This window comes from Oncorhynchus mykiss, chromosome 11 (genome assembly GCF_057628025.1).
Source record: "Oncorhynchus mykiss isolate SJ-2025 chromosome 11, ASM5762802v1, whole genome shotgun sequence".
Classification (NCBI taxonomy): domain Eukaryota; kingdom Metazoa; phylum Chordata; class Actinopteri; order Salmoniformes; family Salmonidae; genus Oncorhynchus; species Oncorhynchus mykiss.
This window is the reverse complement of record NC_143032.1, coordinates 32,619,149-32,641,511: the sequence shown is the minus strand read 5'-3', so window position 1 is coordinate 32,641,511 and position 22,363 is coordinate 32,619,149. Positions and strand designations below refer to the sequence as shown.

The 22,363-nt window shown below is 41.7% G+C and overlaps 1 long non-coding RNA gene across 1 annotated transcript; it reads left to right on the top strand.

Annotated features, from left to right (window-relative positions):
- Nucleotides 1-20,510: 20,510 nt before the first annotated feature.
- LOC110536613 (uncharacterized) lies at nt 20,511-21,963 on the top strand. Its single transcript, XR_002475486.3, has 4 exons — nt 20,511-20,751; nt 20,826-20,901; nt 21,221-21,385; nt 21,821-21,963. It is a non-coding gene; the product is annotated as an uncharacterized LOC110536613 (long non-coding RNA).
- The last annotated feature ends 400 nt before the right edge of the window (nt 21,964-22,363 follow it).

Below are 22,363 nucleotides of genomic sequence, written 5' to 3'. Positions count from 1 at the left end.
CAATTTAAGCCACAACTGTTGCTGACAGTGTACTAAAGAGCTCAGTGACTTTCAACTTGGCACCATCATAGGATGCCACTTTTCCAACAAGTCAATTTGTCAAATGTATGTCCTGCTAGAGCTGCCTGGTCAACTGTAACTGCTGTTATTGTGAAGTGGAAATGTCTAGGAGCAACAACGGCTCAGACGCAAAGTGGTAGTCCACACAGGCTCACAGAAAGGGACTGCCAAGTGCTGAAGTGCGTATGCAAAACACACATATGTATGGTCATATTCTTTATATTTTATTTTGTTTGTAATTTTATGGGGCCATCCCTTGTAGAATTTTCTAGGCCTCCTAGGAATTTGTATTTAAAATATTGTGTATTAGTACTGCCACTAGGGGGCGCTGTGATGTCAAATGGGAGCATTAGTGAGATTGTGAGTTCTTGGAGATTTCTTCTTCAATCTTGGAGAATATCTACTACTGAACACCACTAACATTTCTCCATCTCGTCATTTAATCCTATTATTTCAAGGAATGTAGGCCCAGAAAACTGTACAGACAATGCCTTCATCAAACAACACTGTTTCACAAAGAATCAGTGACATGGCAGGAGATGTTTTGAAACAATTACTGCTTCCCATACAAGCCAACAGATGTGGCGGGCCTAGCACAGCTCCTGGTATATATCAGTTACGTTTATGGAGGGTCAATTAAGGAAGACATCCTCTTCTGCAAACCACTGGAAACCAGGACAACATGAGAGGATATTTTTAAAGTACTGGACAGCTTTGTGACATCAAATGGACTTGGTCAAGATGTGTTGGTATCTGTACTGATGGTGCAAAGCCATGACAGGGAGACAGTGGAGCGGTAATGCGCGTGCAAGCAGTTGCTCCCAATGCCACTTGGGTACACTGCAGCATCCACGAGAGGCTCTTGCTGCCAATGGAATGCCTGACAACTTGAAAGATGTTTTGGACACTACAATGAACATTTTTAACTTTGTTAAAACTCATTACTTTGTTAAAACTCTCGTGCATTTTCTGCATTATGCAATGATATGGGCAGCGACCATGTAAAGCTTTTACAAGATACAGAAGTGTGCTGGCTATCAAGGAGCAAAGTATTGACATGTTTTTTTTTTATTTAGAGACAATCTTAACATTTTCTTTACTGACCATAATATTCACTTGTCTGACCGCTTGCATGACACCGAGTTTCTCAGACAACTGGCCTATCTGGGTGATGTTTTTTCTCGCCTGAATGATCTGAATCATTGAGGCTATGATTAAGAAGTTTGAGCTCTTTTCTGTCTGCATTAACAAGGACAACACACAGGTCTTTCCATCATTGTATAATTTTTTGTGTGCAAATGAACTCAAGCTTACGGACAATGTCAAATGTGATATAGCGAAGCACCTGAGTGAGCTGGGTGCGCGAGTACGCAGGTACTTTCCTGAAACAAACGACAGAAACAACTGGATTCATTATCCCTTTCATGCCTTGCCTCCAGTCCACTTACCGATATTTGAACAAGAGAGCCTCATCGAAATTGCAACAAGCAGTTCTGTGAAAATGTCATTTAATCAGAAGCTACTGCCAGATTTCTGGATAGGGCTGCGCTTAGAGTTTATTGCCTTGGCAAATCGCGCTGTTAAGACACTGATGCCCTTTGCAGCCACATACCTATGTGAGAGGGGATTCTCAGCCCTCACTAGCATGAACTAAATACAGGCACAGACTGTGTGTGGAAAATGATTTAAGACGGAGACTCTCTCCAATACAATCTAACATTGCAGAGTTATGTGCATCCTTTCAAGCATACCCTTCTCATTAAATAAACTGTGGTGAGTTATTCACAATTGTTGAACAAATTAGGTTTAATATGAAAGATGGCTAAATAAAGACAAATGATTGATTATTATAATATTATTATTTGTGCCCTGGTCCTATAAGAGCTCTTTGTCACTTCCCACGAGCCAGGTTGTGACAAAAACTCACACTCATTCTTATGTTTAATAAATGTATCGTATAGTGTATGTGGCAGACTTACAATGATGGCAAAAAAACAACATTTCCGAGTGCGCTGACCCTGGTGCTAGAGGGGGTACACAGCTGGAGGTTGAATGTTTGAAGGGGTACGGGACTATAACATGTTTGGGAACCACTGAGCTAGAGGATAGAGGTATAGCTCAGCTACTGTTTATACAATATGTTGTTGTTTATGTCTAAACAAGGTGACTCAAACGTCAAGTAAGACAATCATACGGTCCAAAATGTGTACCTACACACAGTGTATCAGGATTTAGCTACAAAACACAGCGGCATCAGAAGGGAGTTGAGACTCCTCTCTGAAAACACTGTGTCTGATGAAGCATTGCCGAGGCATGTAATAAAAATAACAAGCGATGCGAGTGAGAGACAGCGTAGATTGGGCCAAATTTCACGTCATAAGACGACAATGCCCAGCTCGAAGCTGATGAAGTCAAAGTTGAGCAAAATACTGAGCTAAAGAGCAAAAACAAAACTATCCAGCAACTGAGCGCTCAAGTCGAGGCCCTAAGTGTTATGCACGTGAGTGAGGACCCAAAAGCGGTTTAACAAAAACAGAGTCCTTTAATGTCAAAACAAACAACCCGCAGAGAGGGCGACAAATGAAACATAAAGTCCTTCTGAAATCACAAAAGAGTTCCCCTTCTAGCAGCAGAGGAGATTAGCTGGGTTGTAGAGGACAGAGGTACCTGATCACACGTGGCCTCAGATGAACAGGCAGATTCCGACAGGACAGGACAAGGTTGAAGCAAACACGACGATAGTTTGGTTCTGGCATGAGAAACTCAAACGAGAATCTGACAAAGACAGAAGCAGGAACAGAGAGAGAAATAGAGACCCAATCAGAGGGAAAAAGGGAACAGGTGGGAAAAGGGTGAACGAGGTAGTTAGAGAAGACAAGGAACAGCTGGGGGAAGGAGGGGAAGAGAAGGTAACCTAATACGACCAGCAGAGGGAGACAGAGTGAAGAGAAAGAACAGGAACAAGACATAATATGACAATACATGACACTAAGAAATGTTATTGAATCCTTGAAGCAGCCCAAAACACCAGAACATTTGTGTCAATGTACTTCCAGTAAGCCAGCGTTTCAAAGAAGAGAGACCATACGGCTGTTCAAGATGTGTAGAGAGGCGCAATGGAATGCCACCATTTCTTAGCATGTGGAGAAGAGGAACACCAAGCTGTGGATTGTCTGAAAAAACTGAAGTGTTGGGAAACGGGGCCTGGTCATTGCAGGAGGACAGCCAGTGGCCAGCCTAAACCAACAGTCCCAGCCTGATGCAGTTCACGCACCCAATCAAGATCAAGTCAACTGCACAGTTTCATCACATACTAGTCAGCCAACACAAGGCAAAGTAGTCCAGCTAGTTGGAAAAAAATACATACTCAAGTGTTACAAGTGCGCAAGTGAGAATTCTGGACCACAAATGGAAGGAAAAAGACTTACCTGATCAAAAAGTCCGACCGCTGACCGAACTCATGGGAACAAAGCCAGTTGATGTCATGGCTGTCAATGGAGATGCTATGCCTTTCAATGGTTGGGTCGAGGTGAGGATGGACCTCCTGGGAAACGGTGATCCAGATCTGTCAGTACAGGTACCATTTCTGGTCACATGACACTAGAGAGACCACTCCTAGGGTTCAATGTCATCCAAGAGCTGATAAGGGGACAACATAGTGGAGCACAGGTGCTGCTTACAATAGCCAGCCTGCTTGGTGCAGTCAAGTGTGAGGTGCCAGTCAGTTTTAATTTATCCAACCAAGTTGTTCTGTTTGAACCAAATGAAGTGAGCGCACAGCTGGAGCAGCTAGATGTTGGTGAAAGCCCTTCAATGCCACGGAGTGAAGCTGAGACCAAAAAAGTATGAACCGTCCCGGAGAGAAGGCAGGTACATGGGACGTCTGGTCTCTGCAGATGGAGTTCGGAGTGACTCTAAGGTCCAGGAGGCCATCTTTGTCTTGAGAGACAAAAAGCCCGGTACTGTTGGGGATGTTACAAACTACTCAGATTCTTAAGTTACTACCGCACTTACTTACAGGACTTCCATCAGGCAAACCGTGGTAAGAGAAAGGAAAAGGTGCTCAGTTGTCGTCCAGGATGCAGTGGAATGAACCGAGGCACACCACAGCACCCCTGGGAGACTGATAGACACGTAAGCCAGTCCGCCTGTCTTAGCCTACCCCCATTTTGACTTGCCCTTCACACTGCATTAGCTTGGAGCTGTCCTTTACCAACGCCAAAACGGGAAGCTGAGGGTGTGGATCAAGAACCCTCTCTTCAGCCAAGAAGAATTACAACCTTCTCTCTGGCAAACTCAAGTTTCTTGCCTTGAAGTGGTCTGTGTGTGAAAGGTTTATTTTACGCCCCTTACTTTACCATCCACACGGATAACAATCCCCTGACATACATCATGAGCACTGCCAAGCTAAATGCAGTAGGCCACAGATGGGTTGGGGAACTGTCAGACTTTAGGTTTGACATCAAGTACAAACCAGACAAAGTCAATATAGACACAGACACACTATCCCATTTGCCCCTTGGCATAGACCAGTTGTCAGGTGAAGCTGTTCGTGCTACATGGCAAGGGAAACAGGCAGCACAGGGAAAAGATATAGCATGGGTCGCAGCCTTGCACCTGTCACAAGACTATGTAGAGGAACAGTACACTCATGAACCCCTGCCAACTATCGACCATGGCGAGCTAGAAAAAGCCCAAAGAGACGATCAAGCTATTAGAGAACTATTGATACTAAAAGAAACAAACAGGATACTTACCAGTGAGGCAAGACAAGGAGTAAGTGCCACTACCAAGAAACTGATGCATGAATGGGGGAAAACTACACATTGACAATGGAGTCCTGAACTGGAAAACCAATCAAAGACACCAGCTAGTCTTAGTCTTAACAGTCCAGTACAAGCAGATGGCGTTGAAACATCTTCATGATGATATGAGTCATGTTGGAACAGAGAGAGTCCTCAGTCTGGCACGAGAAAGGTTCTATTGGCCATTTATGAAGAGAGACCTTGAGGAATATGTAACCAGACGCTGCCGCTGAATCAACCAAAAGAAGCCAGTCACACATGTAGCAGCACCGATGGGCAGCATCCCCACAAGTTCACAACCTCGAGTTAGTCTCTATTGACTACATGCATCTGAAGGCCAGCAGAGGAGGCTTTGAGTACATACTGGTTGTAATAGACCATTTCACAAGATTTGCACAAGCGTATCCGACCAGAAGAACAGCAGCCGAAAAGATATTCAATGACTTCAACCCAAGGTTTGGATACCCCAAGTTACACCATGATCAAGGTTGAACGTTTGAGAATTAACTCTTCAAAACATTGCAGCAAATGACAGGAGTGGGTCACTCAAAGACATCTCCCTATCACCCTCAGGGTAACCCGGCCGAAAGATTCAATTGGACCCTACTTCAGATGCTGAGAACGCTTGAGGTAAAGAAGAAGGACAGGTGGAAAGAGCATCTTCCACAAGTTGTACATGCCTACAACTGCACTAGACATGAAGCGACTGGATACTCACCTTTCTACTTACTGTATGGTCGCCACCCGCGCCTACCTGTAGACTTGCTGTTTGGACTAGCAACAGGAGAGTCACGTACACCTAGAAGTTATGCTGAAAAGTTGGCTGAAAGAAGGACCCAAGCATTCAGAATTGTGTCAGAGAACAGCAAACAGGCAAGTACAAAAGAGAAGAAAGTACTATGACTGCCGCTTGAGGGGAGAGGTTCTGCAACCCGGCGACAGTCCTCATACGAAACTTGAGCGAGAGAGGTGGTCCTGGAAAGTTAAGGTCATACTGGGAAAGGACAATATATGTAGTAAAAAAGTGAGTGAGAACCCGGTGTACAAAGTCTGTCCAGAGACCGGTGGGAACAAGATCCGTCCGTACCTTACATCGGAATCTTCTGCACCTAGTCAATGACTTACCTGTAGATTTACTGCTGCAGTCCGCACAGACAAACCCACCTAAAGAGAAAATGGGAAAAAGAGGAAATAAAAGAGAGAGAGAGCTGACCTAAAACAGTGATACAACAGACTCAGACGAAGAAAGCTCAGGAGCACATTACTGGCTGAGAATATCTGTAAGAAAGAAACAAAGAACAGACAATTTGAGACTTACCTGTGATCCTCAGAGAAAGCCAGCCCATGTAGGACCCACACAAGACACAGTACCTAACCGAGTTGTTGCAACCGAAAGAGAAATCCGAAGACCAGAAGACTCTGAAGGAGAACAAGAAGAGGAATTACTTACCTGCTGAACCAGTACGGTCAGATACAGAAGAGGAAAATGGACGAAGAACACCGGTAGGAGAGAAAATACACATTGTGAACCCCCCAATGGTTATTAACACTCCGGTTGAACAGGAGACCCACACGTGAGAGAAGGCCTGCACAGATACTCACTTAACGGACGCTGGGTCAGCCATCCTACCAGCCACACACCGCAATCAACACTGTAGAGGTTTATGCGGTACCATCTACGACAGTCTGCGGAATTACACCTTAACACATTGCACAGCCCTACCAAACCCTACCTTAACCCACACTAGTGCTTTACCATATTCCCACTTACGTGTATGAGGAAAACAAGGAAGAATCTAAAGTGAAGCACTTATCCTTGAGATGTAAATAAGTATAATTTTCTAGGCCTTCTAGGTATTTGCATTTAAATTCATGTTTATTAGTACTGCCACTACGGGGAGCATTAGTAAGATGGATGGAAGCATTAGTGAGATTGTGAGGTCTTGGAGGTTTCTTCTTCAATCTTAGAGAATGCTAACTACTAACGTTTCTCTGTCTCATCATTTTATCCTGTAAATTTAGGTATGTAATGTGCAAAAGTGTAATATGACTCTCAAAATATTGAGGTAACACGGTTAATTATATAGTCCGTGAATTTGGTGACGTTTGAAAGCAATTGGAGGGAGTTTTAATCAAGTGAAAAACTTGTTGGTATTTTCCCCATTGTAAGTAATGGAGGATGGCTAAATTGTAAGTAAGAGAGGGGATTAAGATGATGTCCAAACTTTTAAAACTTTTTTTATCAACGTTTTAGCTCCTATTTGTTTTGTTTTCAATGAACGGTGGCTCAGTTTAGTTCAGGTAATATATGTAAATATGCGTTGTGGTGATAAAATGTGTTAATATTGGTACAAAAATAACATTTAACAGTTCGCTAGCTTGATGCTAACCGAATTTAGCTTTGCTGGACACTAGCTAGCTCTAGGCTAGTTGGTTTTGGTCAATGTTAGTTTACATGTTGGTGGTTTATAGTGTAACGGTTGTAGCATTGTTTAGTGCAGGCCTCCAGTAATTTACAACCTTTTCAAAATTTACACTAATAGTACAGTTAGTTATATATAATCTGAATGTGTAGTATTGTGCTCATTTTTTTACCTAATTCGAACCAATTTTTTGGGATACTGGAATACAGAATAGGAAGATTTAATACTAACATTACAATAGAGTTGTAATGTATAATTGATTTTGACAAGAACAAGACAAAGATGAAGAAAATATAATATTTTAATACATCTTGAAGAATGCCTACTACTGAATACCACTAACATTAATCTGTCTCATTATTTTATCTTGTTAAATCAGGTGTATTATCTGCTGACCACGTCTCAGTCCGAGCCGTGTAACACGTAGCGCGTAAAAATGTTCTGTTCTCGTTTGCAACACTCACTACCGAGTTCCAAACTGCTGCTGGAAGCAACGTCAGCACAATAACTGTTCGTCGGGAGCTTCATGAAATAGGTTATCATGGCCGAGCGGCCACACACAAACCTAATATCACCATGCACAATGCCTATCGTTGACTGGAGTGGTGTAAAGCTCGCCGCCATTAGACTCTGGAGCGGTGGAAACGCATTCTCTGGAGTGATGAATCATGCTTCACCATCTGGCAGTCCGACGGACAAATCTGGGTTTGGTGGATGCCAGGAGAATGCTACCTGCCTGGATGCATAATGTAAACTGTAAAGTTTGGTGGAGGAGGAATAATGCTCTGGGGCTGTTTTTCATGGATTGGGCTAGGCCCCTTAGTTCCAGTGAAGGGAAATCTTAGCACTACAGCAAACATTGACATTCTAGGCGACTCTGTGGGGAAGGCCCTTTCCTGTTTCAGCATGACAATGCCACAGTGCACAAAGTGAGGTCCATACAGAAATGGTTTGTTGAGATCAGTGTGAAATAATTTGACTGGCCTGCACAGAGCCCTGATCTAAACCCCATCAAACACCTTTGGGATGAATTGGATTGGTGACTGCGAGCCATGCCTAAACGCCCAACATCTGTGCCTGACCTCACTACTGCTGTTGTGGCTGAGTGGAAGCAAGTCCCGCAGCAATGTTCCAAAATCTATTGGAAAACCTTCCCAGATGAGTGGAGGCTGTTATAGCAGCAAAGGGGGGACCAATTCCATATTAATGCTCATGATTTTGGAATGAGATGTTCGACGAGCAGGTGTTCACAAACTGTTGGTCATGTAGAGTATATTTGGGCTTGAAGTGACAAAACTTAGCTGCCCACTTTGTGCAAATCCTTGTGAATGTGATATATTTTCATATGATATGACATTCAAATTGATTTCAACTTATGTTTTGTTTCAGGACTGGGTTTTATTTGAATGTTACCACCCACCAGCATGACATTGTTTATTAATTAGGAACAGCTGCAGAGTCATTCCTCTCCGAGACTGAGATGAACCAGACAGCCGTTTGTCCACCACCGCCTGAGCCATGGAGCAAATACAAATAGGGGGTGCAAATTTATGTTTTTGCACCTCCACATTTTTTTTTACCCGAAAATAATCATAATCCATTGGATGATCTGTATGTTTTCACTTTTTTTTAGATAGTCTGTATTACAAACATACATACCACACACACATACAGTATCAGTCAAATGTTTGGACACACCTACTCATTCAAGGGGGTTTTCTTTATTTTTCTATTTTCTACAATGTTAAATAATAGTGAAGACATCAAAACTATGGAATATCACATAGGGAATCATGTAGTAGCCAAAAAAGTGTTAAACACACCAAGCACTCCATCACTCTCAAATAAAAATAGCCCTTACACAGCCTGGAGGTGTGTTGGGTCATTGTCCTGTTGAAATTATAGTCCCACTAAGCGCAAACCAGATGTGATGGAGTATCGCTGCAGAATGCTGTGGTAGCCATGCTGGTTGTAAGCATTGAATTCCAAATAAATCACAGCCAAAGCACCGCCACACCATCACACCTCCTCCTCCATGCTTCACAGTGGGAACCACACATGCAGAGATGATCCGTTCACCTACTATGCGTCTCACAAAGGCACAGCGGTTGGAACCAAAAATGTCAAATTTGGACTCATCAGACCAAAGGACAGATTTCCACCGGTCTAATGTCCATTGCTCATGTTTCTTGGCCCAAGCAGATCTCTTATTCTTATTGGTGTTCTTTAGTAGGGGTCTTTTAAGCAATTCGACCATGAAGGCCTGATTCACCTAGTCTCATTTGAACAATTGATGTTGAGATATGTATGTTATTTGAACTCTGAAGAATTTATTTAGGCTGCAATCTGAGGTGCAGTTAACTATAATGAACTTATCCTCTGCAGCAGAGGTAACTCTGGGTCTTCTTTTCCTGTGGTGGTCCTCATGAGAGCCTGTTTCATCATAGCGCTTGATGGTTTTTGCGACGGCACTTGAAGAAACTTTCAAAGTTCTTGAATTGTTCTGCATTGACTGACTTTCATGCTTTAAGTAATGATGGACTGTCTTTTCTCTTTGCTTATTTGAGCGGTTCTTGCCATAATATGGGTTTGGTCTTTTACCAAATAGAGCCATTTTATGTATACCAACCCTACCTTGTCACAACACAACTGATTGGCTCAAACTCATTAAGAAGGAAATAAATTCAAAAAATTAACATAACAAGGCACACCTGTTCATTTCAATGCATTCCAGGTGACTACCTCATGAAGCTGGTTGGGAGAATGCCAAGAGTGTGCAAAGCTGTCATCAAGGCAAAGGGTGGCTACTTTGAAGAATCTCAAATATAAAATATATTTTGATTGTTTTTTAACACTTTTTTTTTGATTACTACATAATTCCATATGTGTTATTTCGTAGTTTTGATGTCTTCACTATTATTCTACAATGTAGAATGAATGAGTAGGTGTGTCCAAACTTTTGGTTGGTACTGTATTTATATCTGACCTTTTTCTAAATGTTATAATTGTGTGATATCTGATCGCATTTTGCAAACCCGCTCCCCCCCATCTCCCAAAGAGGAACTGTTTTGACCACTAAAGTTTTGCTTCACTACACGCTCAAGTGTCTATCCAGATGATGAAAAGGCAGAAAAGCAAAGGAAATTAAAGGAACTTATAGTTAGTTACATGTCATTTGCAGCATCCATGAGCAAAGTCATTGTAGCCTATCATTTCACTTCCTCTGTGAGAACCATGGGCACAGCTTGATTGGCTTTGCTGTCCCACAACAGAATCCAGAAGCCTACCCAGTGAGCAAAATTACATTGAGAACACGTCTTCTATATGTTTTTTCCAGATCGCTGGGCAACACAGACTTTCAACTCGTTCCAAAGATTTTCTATGGGGTTGAGATCTGGAGACTGGCTAGGCCATTCCAGGACCTTGAAATGCTTGTTACGAAGCCACTCCTTCGTTGCCCAGGCGGTGTGTTTGGGATCGTTGTCATGCTGAAAGACCCAGCCACGTTTCATCTTCAATGCCCTTGCTGATGGAAGGAGGTTTTCACTCAAAATCTCACGATACATGGCCCCATTCATTCTTTCCTTTACACGGATCATTCGTCCTGGGCCCTTTGCAGAAAAACAGCCCCAAAGCATGATGTCTCCACCCCCATGCTTCACAGTAGGTATGGTGTTCTTTGGATGCAACTCAGCATTCTTTGTCCTTCAAACACAACGAGTTGAGTTTTTACCAAAAAGTTATATTTTGGTTTTATCTGACCATATGACATTCTCCCAATCTTCTTCTGGATCATCCAAGTGCTCTCTAGCAAACTTCAGACGGGCCTGAACATGTACTGGCTTAAGCAGGGGGACACGTCTGGCACTGCAGGATTTGAGTCCCTGGCGGCGTAGTGTGTTACTGATGGTAGGCTTTGTTAATTTGGTCCCAGCTCTCTGCAGGTCATTCACTAGGTCCCCCCGTTTGGATCTGGGATTTTTGCTCACCGTTCTTGTGATAATTTTGACCCCATGGGGTGAGATCTTGCATGGAGCCCCAGATCGAGGGAGATTATCAGTGGTCTTGTATGTCTTCCATTTCTTAATAATTGCTCCCACAGTTGATTTCTTCAAAGCTGCTTACCTATTGCAGATTCAGTCTTCCCAGCCTGGTGCAGGTCTACAATTTTGTTTCTGGTGTCCTTTGACAGCTCTTTGGTCTTGGCCATAGTGGAGTTTGGAGTGTGACTGTTTGAGGTTGTGGACAGGTGTCTTTTATACTGATAACAAGTTCAAACAGGTGCCATTAATACAAGTAACGAGTGGAGGACAGAGGAGCCTCTTAAAGAAGAAGTCACAGGTCTGTGAGAGCCAGAAATCTTGCTTGTTTGTATGTGACCAAATACTTATTTTCCACCATAATTTGCAAATAAATTCATTAAAAATCCTACAATGTGACTTTCTGGAATTCTTTTCCTAATTTTGTCTGTCATAGTTGAAGTGTACCTATGATGAAAAGTACAGGCCTCTCATCTTTTTAAGTGGGAGAACTTGCACAATTGGTGGCTGACTAAATACTTTTTTGCCCCACTGTACACAGCCAACTCAATCACTTTCTATAGCTACTGTTTACAGGCCTCCTGGGCCATATACAGCGTTCCTCACTGAGTTCCTATCGGACCTTGTAGTCATGGCAGACAATATTCACATTTTTGGTGGCTTTAATTTTCACATGGAAATGTCCACAGACTTGTCCACAAGGCTTTCGGGGACCATCATTTGCTCATTGGTTTTGTCAAACATGTCTATGGACCTACTCACTGCTACAGTCATATTCTGGACCTAGATTTGTCCAGTGGAATACATTTTGTGGATCTTAATGTTTTTCCTCATAATCCGGGACTATCGGACCACCATCTTATTATGTTTGCAATCGCAATAAATAATCTGCTCAGATCCCAACCAAGGATCATCAAAAGTAGTGTTATAAATTATCGGACAACCCAAAGATTCCTAGATGCCCTTGCATACTCCCTCCACCTGCCCAAGGATGTCAGAGTACAAAAATCACTTAACCACCTAACTGAGGAACTCAATTTAACCTTGTGCAATACCCTAGATACAGTCGCACCCCTAAAAACAAAACATTTCTCATAAGAAACTAGTTCCCTGGTATACAGAAATTACCCGACCTCTGAAGCAAGCTTGCAGAAAATTGGAACAGAAATGGAGCTCCACAAAACTGGAAGTCTTCCGACTAGCTTGAAAAAACAGTACCGTGCAGTATCGAAGAGCCCTCACTGTTGCTCGATCATCCTATTTTTCTAACTTAATTGAGGAAAATAAGAACAATCCGAAATTCCTTTTTGATACTGTCGCAAAGCTAACTAAAAAGCAGCATTCCCCAAGAGAGGATGGCTTTCACTTCAGCAGTGATAAATTCATGAACTTCTTTGATGAAAAGATCATGATCATGATCATTAGAAAGCAAATGACAGACTCTTCTTTAAATCTGCGTATTCCTCCAAAGCTCAGTTGTCCTGAGTCTGCACATCTCTGCCAGGACCTAGGATCAAGTGATACTATATATCTTAACACATTGATGAAAATAATCATGGCCTCTAAACCTTCAAGCTGCATACTGGACCCTATTCCAACTAAACTACCGAAAGAGCTGCTTCCTGTGCTTGGCCATCCTATGTTGAACATAGTAAACGGCTCTCTATCCACCAGATCTGTAGCAAACTCAATAAAAGTGTCTGTAATAAAGCCTCTCTTGAAAAAGCCAAACCTTGACCCAGAAATGATTTAAAAAACTATCGGCCTATATCGAGTCTCCCATTCCTCTCAATTTTTGGGGGAAAAAGCTGTTGCACATCAACTCACTGCCTTCCGGAAAACAAACAATGTTTACGAAACGCTTCAGTCTGGTTTTAGACCCCATCATAGCACAGAGGCTGCACTTTTGAAAGTGGTAAATTACCTTTTAATGGCATCAGACCGAGGCTCTGCATCTGTCCTCGAACTCCTGGTTTAGATCTGTCGGAAAGATATCAGTTTGTCCTCAGACAAATCAACTGTAAATGTTGGTGTTCCTCAAGGCTCCATTTTAGGACCACTATTGTTTTCACTATATATTTTACCTTGTGGTGATGTCATTCGGAAACAATGTTAACTTTCACTGCTATGCAGATGACACACAGCTGTACATTTCAATCAAACATGGCGAAGTCCCAAAATTGCACCCTCTCTGGAAGCCTGTGTTTCAAACATAAGGAAGTGGATGATGTCAAATCTTCTACTTTTAAACTCTGACAAAATAGAGATGCTTGTTCTAGGTCCCAAGAAACAAAGAGATCTTCTGTTAAATCTGACAATTAATCTTGATGGTTGTACAGTCGTCTCAAATTAAACTGTGAAGGACCTCTGTGTTACTCTGGACCCTGATCTCTCTTTTGACGAACATATCAAGACTGTTTCAAGGACAGCTTTTTTTCTATCTACGTAACATTGCAAAAATCAGAAACGTTCTGTCCATAAATTATGCAGAAAAATAAGTCCATGCCTTTGTCACTCCTAGGTTAGACCACTGCAATGCTCTACTTTCCGGCTACTCGGATAAAGCACTTATTAACTTTCAGTTAGTGCTAAACACGAATCTTGACTAGAACCCCATAATATGATCATATTACTCCAGTGCTAGCACTCTACACTGGATTCCTATTATGTCAAGGGCTGATTTCAAGGTTTTACTGCTAACCTACAAAGCATTACATGGGCTTGCTCCTACCTATCTTTCCGATTTGGTCCTGCCGTACATACAGTTGAAGTCAGAAGTTTACATACACCTTAGCCAAGTACATTTAATCTCAGTTTTTCACAATTCCTGACATTTAATCCTAGTAAAAAATCCCTGTTTTGGGGCAGTTAGGATCACCACTTTATTTTAAGAATGTGAAACGTGAGAATAATAGGAGAGAGAATTGTTTATTTCACATTTTATTTCTTTCATCACATTCCCAGTGGGTCAGATGTTTACATACACTAAATTAGTATTTGGTAGCATTGCCTATAATTTTTTAAAACTTGGGTCAAACGTTTCAGGTAGCCTTCCACAATCTTCCCACAATATGTTGGGTGAATTTTGGCCCATTCCTCTTGACATAGCTGTTGCATCTGAGTCAGGTTTGTAGACCTCCTTGCTCGCACACACCTTTTCAGTTGTGCCCACACATTTCTATAGGATCGAGGTCAAGGCTTTGTGATGGCCACTCCAATACCTTGACTTTGTTGTCTTTAAGCCATTTTGCCACAACTTTGGAAGTATGCTTGAAGTTATTTTCCATTTGGAAGACCCATTTGTGACCAAGCTTTAACTGATGTCTTGAGATGTTGCTTCAATATATCCACGTAATTGTCTATCCTCATGATGCCATCTATTTTGGGAAGTGCACCAGTTCCTCCTGCAGCAAAGCACCCCCACAAAATGATGCTGCCACCCCTGTTCTTCACGGTTGGGAGGGTGTTCTTCAGCTTGCAGGCCTCCCCCTTTTTCCTCCAAACATAAGAGTGGTCATTATGGCCAAACAGTTCTATTTCTCCAGTTCTCCAAAAAGTACGATCTTTGTCCCCATGTGCAGTTGCAAACCGTAGTCTGGCTACTTTATGGCTGTTTGGAGCAGTGGCTTCTTCCGTACTGAGCGGCTTTTCAGGTTATGTCGATATAGGACTCATTTTACTGTGGATATAGATACTTTTGTACCTGTTTCCTCCAGCATCTTCATAAGGTCCTTTGCTGTTGTTCGCAGCAAAGTACGTTCATCTCTAGGAGACGGAACACCTTTCCTTCCTGAGCGGTATGACGGCTGCGTGGTACAGTGGTGTTTATACTTGCATACTTTTGTTTGTACAGATAAACGTGAGAGCCCATCCATTGCTAAGCTGATGTCCAAAATCACTGGAGCAGTCTGGTAAGCTACAGCCTGGTCCCACATCTGTTTTGTCAACTCCTATCATCACTATCATGACAATGGACATAGGAGTTGGCAAGACAGTACAGATCTGAGACCAGTCTAGAATCATAAGGGTTGCCTAAAGCTGCCGTGAAGAGACATCACATACTGTATGTCATAAGTAAGAGTTTTTTTCTGACCACGTTACCTAACTTGGAATAGCTCTGGATCCTAGTAAAGGTCATGATTCCAGGTCTGGTCACCATGTGTTACAAAAAAAACCTGACTCATTCCCTAATAGGTCACCTACAGTGCCTTGCGAAAGTATTCGGCCCCCTTGAACTTTGCGACCTTTTGCCACATTTCAGGCTTCAAACATAAAGATATAAAACTGTATTTTTTTGTGAAGAATCAACAACAAGTGGGACACAATCATGAAGTGGAATGACATTTATTGGATATTTCAAACTTTTTTAACAAATCAAAAACTGAAAAATTGGGCGTGCAAAATTATTCAGCCCCCTTAAGTTAATACTTTGTAGCGCCACCTTTTGCTGCGATTACAGCTGTAAGTCGCTTGGGGTATGTCTCTATCAGTTTTGCACATCGAGAGACTGAATTTTTTTCCCATTCCTCCTTGCAAAGCAGCTTGAGCTCAGTGAGGTTGGATGGAGAGCATTTGTGAACAGCAGTTTTCAGTTCTTTCCACAGATTCTCGATTGGATTCAGGACTGGACTTTGACTTGGCCATTCTAACACCTGGATATGTTTATTTTTGAACCATTCCATTGTAGATTTTGCTTAATGTTTTGGATCATTGTCTTGTTGGAAGAGAAAATCTCCGTCCCAGTCTCAGGTCTTTTGCAGACTCCATCAGGTTTTCTTCCAGAATGGTCCTGTATTTGTCTCCATCCATCTTCCCATCAATTTTAACCATCTTCCCTGTCCTTGCTGAAGAAAAGCAGGCCCAAACCATGATGCTGCCACCACCATGTTTGACAGTGGGGATGGTGTGTTCAGTGTGATGAGCTGTGTTGCTTTTACGCCAAACATAACGTTTTGCATTGTTGCCAAAAAGTTCAATTTTGGTTTCATCTGACCAGAGCACCTTCTTCCACATGTTTGGTGTGTCTCCCAGGTGGCTTGTGGCAAACTTTAAACAACACTTTTTATGGATATTTTTAAGAAATGGCTTTCTTCTTGCCACTCTTCCATAAAGGCCAGATTTGTGCAATATACGACTGATTGTTGTGCTATGGACAGAGTCTCTCACCTCAGCTGTAGATCTCTGCAGTTCATCCAGAGTGATCATGGGCCTCTTGGCTGCATCTCTGATCAGTCTTCTCCTTGTATGAGCTGAAAGTTTAGAGGGACGGCCAGGTCTTGGTAGATTTGCAGTGGTCTGATACTCCTTCCATTTCAATATTATCGCTTGCACAGTGCTCCTTGGGATGTTTAAAGCTTGGGAAATCTTTTTGTATCCAAATCCGGCTTTAAACTTCTTCACAACAGTATCTCGGACCTGCCTGGTGTGTTCCTTGTTCTTCATGATGCTCTCTGCGCTTTTAACGGACCTCTGAGACTATCACAGTGCAGGTGCATTTATACAGAGACTTGATTACACACAGGTGGATTGTATTTATCATCATTAGTCATTTAGGTCAACATTGGATCATTCAGAGATCCTCACTGAACTTCTGGAGAGAGTTTGCTGCACTGAAAGTAAAGGGGCTGAATAATTTTGCACGCCCAATTTTTCAGTTTTTGATTTGTTAAAAAAGTTTGAAATATCCAATAAATGTCGTTCCACTTCATGATTGTGTCCCACTTGTTGTTGATTCTTCACAAAAAAATACAGTTTTATATCTTTATGTTTGAAGCCTGAAATGTGGCAAAAGATCGCAAAGTTCAAGGGGGCCGAATACTTTCGCAAGGCACTGTAACTGTCTAGGCATGACGGCTGCTTGCTAGCTTACTTCAATGATATGTAGTGTCACAACCATGTTGAGTTAGTTGACTGACATAACTGTAAATGATTTCTGTTAAGTCAACAGCAGTGCAAACTCACATCTCTGTAACACACACACACACACACACACACACACACACACACACACACACACACACACACACACACACACACTAGGGAAATGTTGTTTTAATGGCAACCACAGGACCGAACTCTGTTCAACCACATGAGATCCCATCGCTCACGTTCATGTCTGTTAACATCTGTCAGCAACTAAACATGGACATGGCCGTGTGTGTGCGTGTATGTGTGGACTTGGCCTGTCAAAATGACAGTATAACAGACTAACGTTGGCTCAAAACAAGCCAGCAGATTTCACACCCACTCTGCCTAACAGTTTACTCCACCATCATTTTGTTAATTAAGGACCCGTTAGAGCTGTTAGAGCTCCAACTCAATCATCAAGTTTGCACTACAGTGGTAGGCTTGATTACCAACAACGACGAGACAGCCTACAAGGAGGAGGTGAGGGCCCTCAGAGTGTGTCAGCAAAACAAAAAAGACGATTGTGGACTTTAGGAAACAGCAAAGGGAGCACCCCGCTTTCCACATCGATGGGACAGCAGTGGAGAAGGTGGAAAGTTGAGTTCCTCGGTGTACATATCACCGACAAACTGAAATGTCACAGGAAGGCAAAAAAATATCAAGGACAATAACCACCCGAGCCACTACCTGTTCACCCCGCAAGGTCAGTACAAGCTGATACAGAGAGATAGAAGCTGTTTTTCAATCTCAAGGCCATCAGACTGTTAATCTGCCACCACTGGCACAGAGAGGCGATTTCCTACCTCGAGACTTGACATCATTGGCCACTTTAATAAATGGAACACTAGTCAATTTAATTATACCACTTTAAGAATGCTTACATAAATCACATTACTCATCTCATATTTCTATACCCTATATTGTATCCTTCAATAACTATATTCTTTACTATCTATTGCATCTTAGCCGCTCTGTCACTGCTCATCCATATATTTTATACTTATATATTCTCATCCCATTCCTTTACTAGATTGTGTGTATTCGTTTGTGTTGTGGAATTTGTTAGATATTAGGTTTTGTTGTGGAATTGCTAGATATTACCCGTTAGATACTGATGCACTGCCGGATCTAGAAGCATAAGCATTTCGCTACACTCACAATAACATCTGCTAACCATGTGTATGTGACCAATAAAATGTTATTTGATTTGATTGTGAGTGAATCCATGAGTTTACCAGTCAAATTGTCAGGGTTAGAGGTTCCAAGCCCTTTCTGTTAATTGTTTTCTACAACACCTGGCTTGTTTCTTCACTTTGTTAACAATCTATGTTATTGCAGAAATGGACTCATGTGCACAAATGCCCAGCTGTCCCATCTTCAGTTATCTGTTCGTAAAATATTTCTCACAAAAATGCCATTGGTAGATATTCCAGTAGTACACAATGCTCCTTAAAGTCTCAAAATGGTCCCTAGAGCATATCAATGGTTAAACAATAAGCACACAGTACAGCCGATGTTTAAGAAAATATATTCAACATTTTATTGCAAAACAGTCACGCTGTTGTAATAGACTTTTTCAATGCTGAGAAATTATTTTTTGTCCAAAAAGTATTTAGACCCCTTGACTTTTTCCACATTTTGTTACATTCTGGCCTTATTCTAAAAGTCATTAAATAAAATAAAAATCTACACATAATACCCCATAATGACAAAGCGAAAAAAGGTTTAGACATTTTTGCAAATTTATTGAAAATAAAAACAGAAATGCCTTATTTACATAAGTATTCAGACCCTTTGTTATGAGACTTGAAATTGAGCTCAGGTGTATCCTGTTTCCATTGATCACGCTTAAGATGTTTCTACAACTTGGAGTCCACCAGTGGGCATGATTTGGAAAGGCACACACCGGTCTTCATAAGTTCCCACAGTTGACAGTGCATGTCAGAGTAAAAACAAAGCAATGATGTCGTAGGAATTGTTCATATAGCTCCGAGATAGGATTGTGTCGAGGCACAGATCTGGGTAAGGGTACCAAAACAACTCTGCAGCATTGAAGGTCCCCAGGGGGGATATCTGACTACATTATTTTGCTGAACTATCACATCACTTTTCAAGAGTTACTACCTTCAAAGGTCCAGTAGAGGTGCCGCCAAACAAAGCCATGTGTGAAAATGGTATGCGGTTAAAAGAAACCTAGATCTGTGAGGACTACCCCAGACACTCAGAGGACGGCTCCTCCCAAAATCTTTAAGACCAGGAAAAGGAACCACCCAGGTTCCCCAACAAGAGAGGGGGAGGATGCGAAAGAGGCCAACACGGAGGGGGAGGAAGAAATCAAGACTATCCAACCACACGGAGCAGGACCAGAACAAGGCTGTGATCAACATTTCTGGGGAACCCCTTTCTGATGATTGTGTAAGGTTCTTGTCTAAAGAACTGTCACTTGCCCCTACATGCTCAACTATAGAATTCAATACAAAGATTGACATATTTAGTTTCTACAGAAATCTACATCTGAAGGCCTGGTACAAGCAAGACACCTCTCCAACTACAGACACCAGTGTTTCAGGTCTGGTAGTTTCTGTGCCCTCAAAATACACCTTTTAAGCCCATTGTCCATAATGTCACACTAAATACATTTGCCAAGAAGGTGAATTTTGATGTGGAGAATCTGTTTAAGGGTAAAATTGACTCTAACCAAACACAACATAACTTTTTTAAGACAGAGAGGGATGCAGTTGAATTGTATAAAAAGACAGATTTTGGTTAAAAAAGCAGACAAAGGAGACTACAGTAATGTGGAGTAAAGATAAATATGTGACAGAAGCCTACCCTAAATTAGACAATGATGAATTCTACCAACCTCTTACCTTCAAAGCTACAGAAGACCTAAAAACTGAATTGAAAGGGATCCTCACAGGAGCTAAGTTTGACGCCTACATCTCAGACAGTGGATTCTTATCATCTTCTTCCAAAAGTCCACAAGAATCTTGAGAACCCCCCCAGGCAGACCAGTTATTAGTGGTAATGAAAGTCTGACAGAACCCATCTCCAAATATATGTCATGTCCTGACCATAGAAAGCCTTTATTTTCTATGGTAGAGTAGGTCAGGGCGTGACTGGGGGGAGTTCTAGTTTATTATTTCTATGTGTATTCTATGTTTTCTATTTCTTTGTTGGCCGGGTATGGTTCCCAATCAGAGGCAGCTGTCTATCGTTGTCTCTGATTGGGGATCATACTTAGGCAGCCTTTTCCCACTTGTTGTTTGTGGGATCTTGATTTTTGTATTGTTGCTTTGAGCCCTACAAGGATGTACGTTTATTTATTTTTATTGTTTTGTTGCTGGTTCACATTTAAATTAATATGATGAACCTAAACTACGCTGCGCCTTGGTCTACTCATTTTGACGAGCGTTACAATATATTGATTACTTTATTAAGCCTTTTCTGCCATCACTCCCAGTTTGTCTTCAAGACACCACAGATGTGTTGAACAAAATTAAGGATTTGAACCACGTAGGTACAGATCCATTTCTTGAGTACCTTCATTGTCTCATTGCCTGAATGGACTAATAAGATATGTCTTTCAGGACCGTATCTTTAAACATGTCAAAGGATGTGCCATAGGAGGTTGCTACAGCCTTTCCTACGCTGGTTTGTACTCAGGTAAATGGGAAAATGACTTAATTTTGAATCCTTCTAAAAACCAGTTATTTGACTGGATTATATGGTGGGGACGCTATATTGAATGTTGGCCTGTTCTGGCTCAGAAGATTAACTTATTTCCTTCTACCAATACCTTAACAGCATTAACCCTAACATCAAACTATGGTGCAAGGATACCATTCAACTTGGCTAGACCACAAACCCAGGGGCTCTTTTAAATGAAATACAGCACAGAAAAAGTATTTTGTTGAGACAGCTTCTAAAACGGAGTGTCAATCATTTCATTAACTGCAACACCACTCATGTCATCTACATACAGATTGGAATGTCCACAGTGCAAGTTCTAAATTGGACGGACAACTAGACACCTTCAAGGCAGCTAGAGGAACACAAGTACGCCATTCGGGTAGACGTTGAAGACTGCCCCATGCAAGGCACTACAAGTCCTTACACCACGGCGACCCTGCCTCCCTACAAGCTATGGGTAATGATCATGTTCCGGCCTCAATTAGAAAAGGGGATTGTCTTAAACAGCTAAACCAAAGGGAACGTTTTGGGGTTTACAAACTACAGGCCACTAAGTATCCTGGTTTAAATTAAGATATAGATTTCTCACCTTTCCTGTAGAGTCGTGAGAGGTCCCTTTGCTGTCATCTAGTGGACATATTGCTCTATTGCCCTCAGCTATGTTTAGACTGCTGTGGTTCATGTTTGCTGTGATCTAGTGTACAATAAAATAGATGGCTCTAATTATTACCACTTTGCCCAGTCAAATTCAAGGTTAGAACTACTTTTCTAGGGGTTCTGATGCTTCTAGTCTTGATTTGCATTTTGATAACATATCTACAATATTTCTCATTTAAATGTGTATAATAGTTGTTGTCTAATGAATTCTGTAACCACTCCCTCTTCAAATCAGGGTTGACTGGAGAAAGCTGTTCGAAAGAGGATATTTTATTATATCTTTGTACTCCCTGATAAAGGCCATGCAGCCGAAACGCGTCAGGGTTTTTAATCTTTGTTACCATTGAACATGCCATACAAATAAAGGCAGTTAATTCATTATATGAAGAGTGCCTTGGTCCTCCTTTTTGATAACTGAAGCATTTAAAGCTTATACATGTAACATTCTACCTGCAAATTATATGTAATATTTATAACCCAATCAAATATCAGTAGTATATGAACCTGTCTAGTCCGGTTAGCCGTTGTGTGTGTAGGCTACATCTCCCTGTTTTATGATTAGTTTGCGAGTTTGACAACATTAGCAAAACATTCACATTACAACTCTTCCTCAAATCCTTGCAACAGTTGTTTCACAACAGTTTTTGTGAATGAAATGGTCTATATACAGTATTTCCTTTGACGTCCTGTGTTGTGTGCTTATTATTTTACCATTGATATGTTCTAGGCTATGTTGAGTTATTAGGAAGCACCAGGCAATGCTGGAATGTCTACTAAT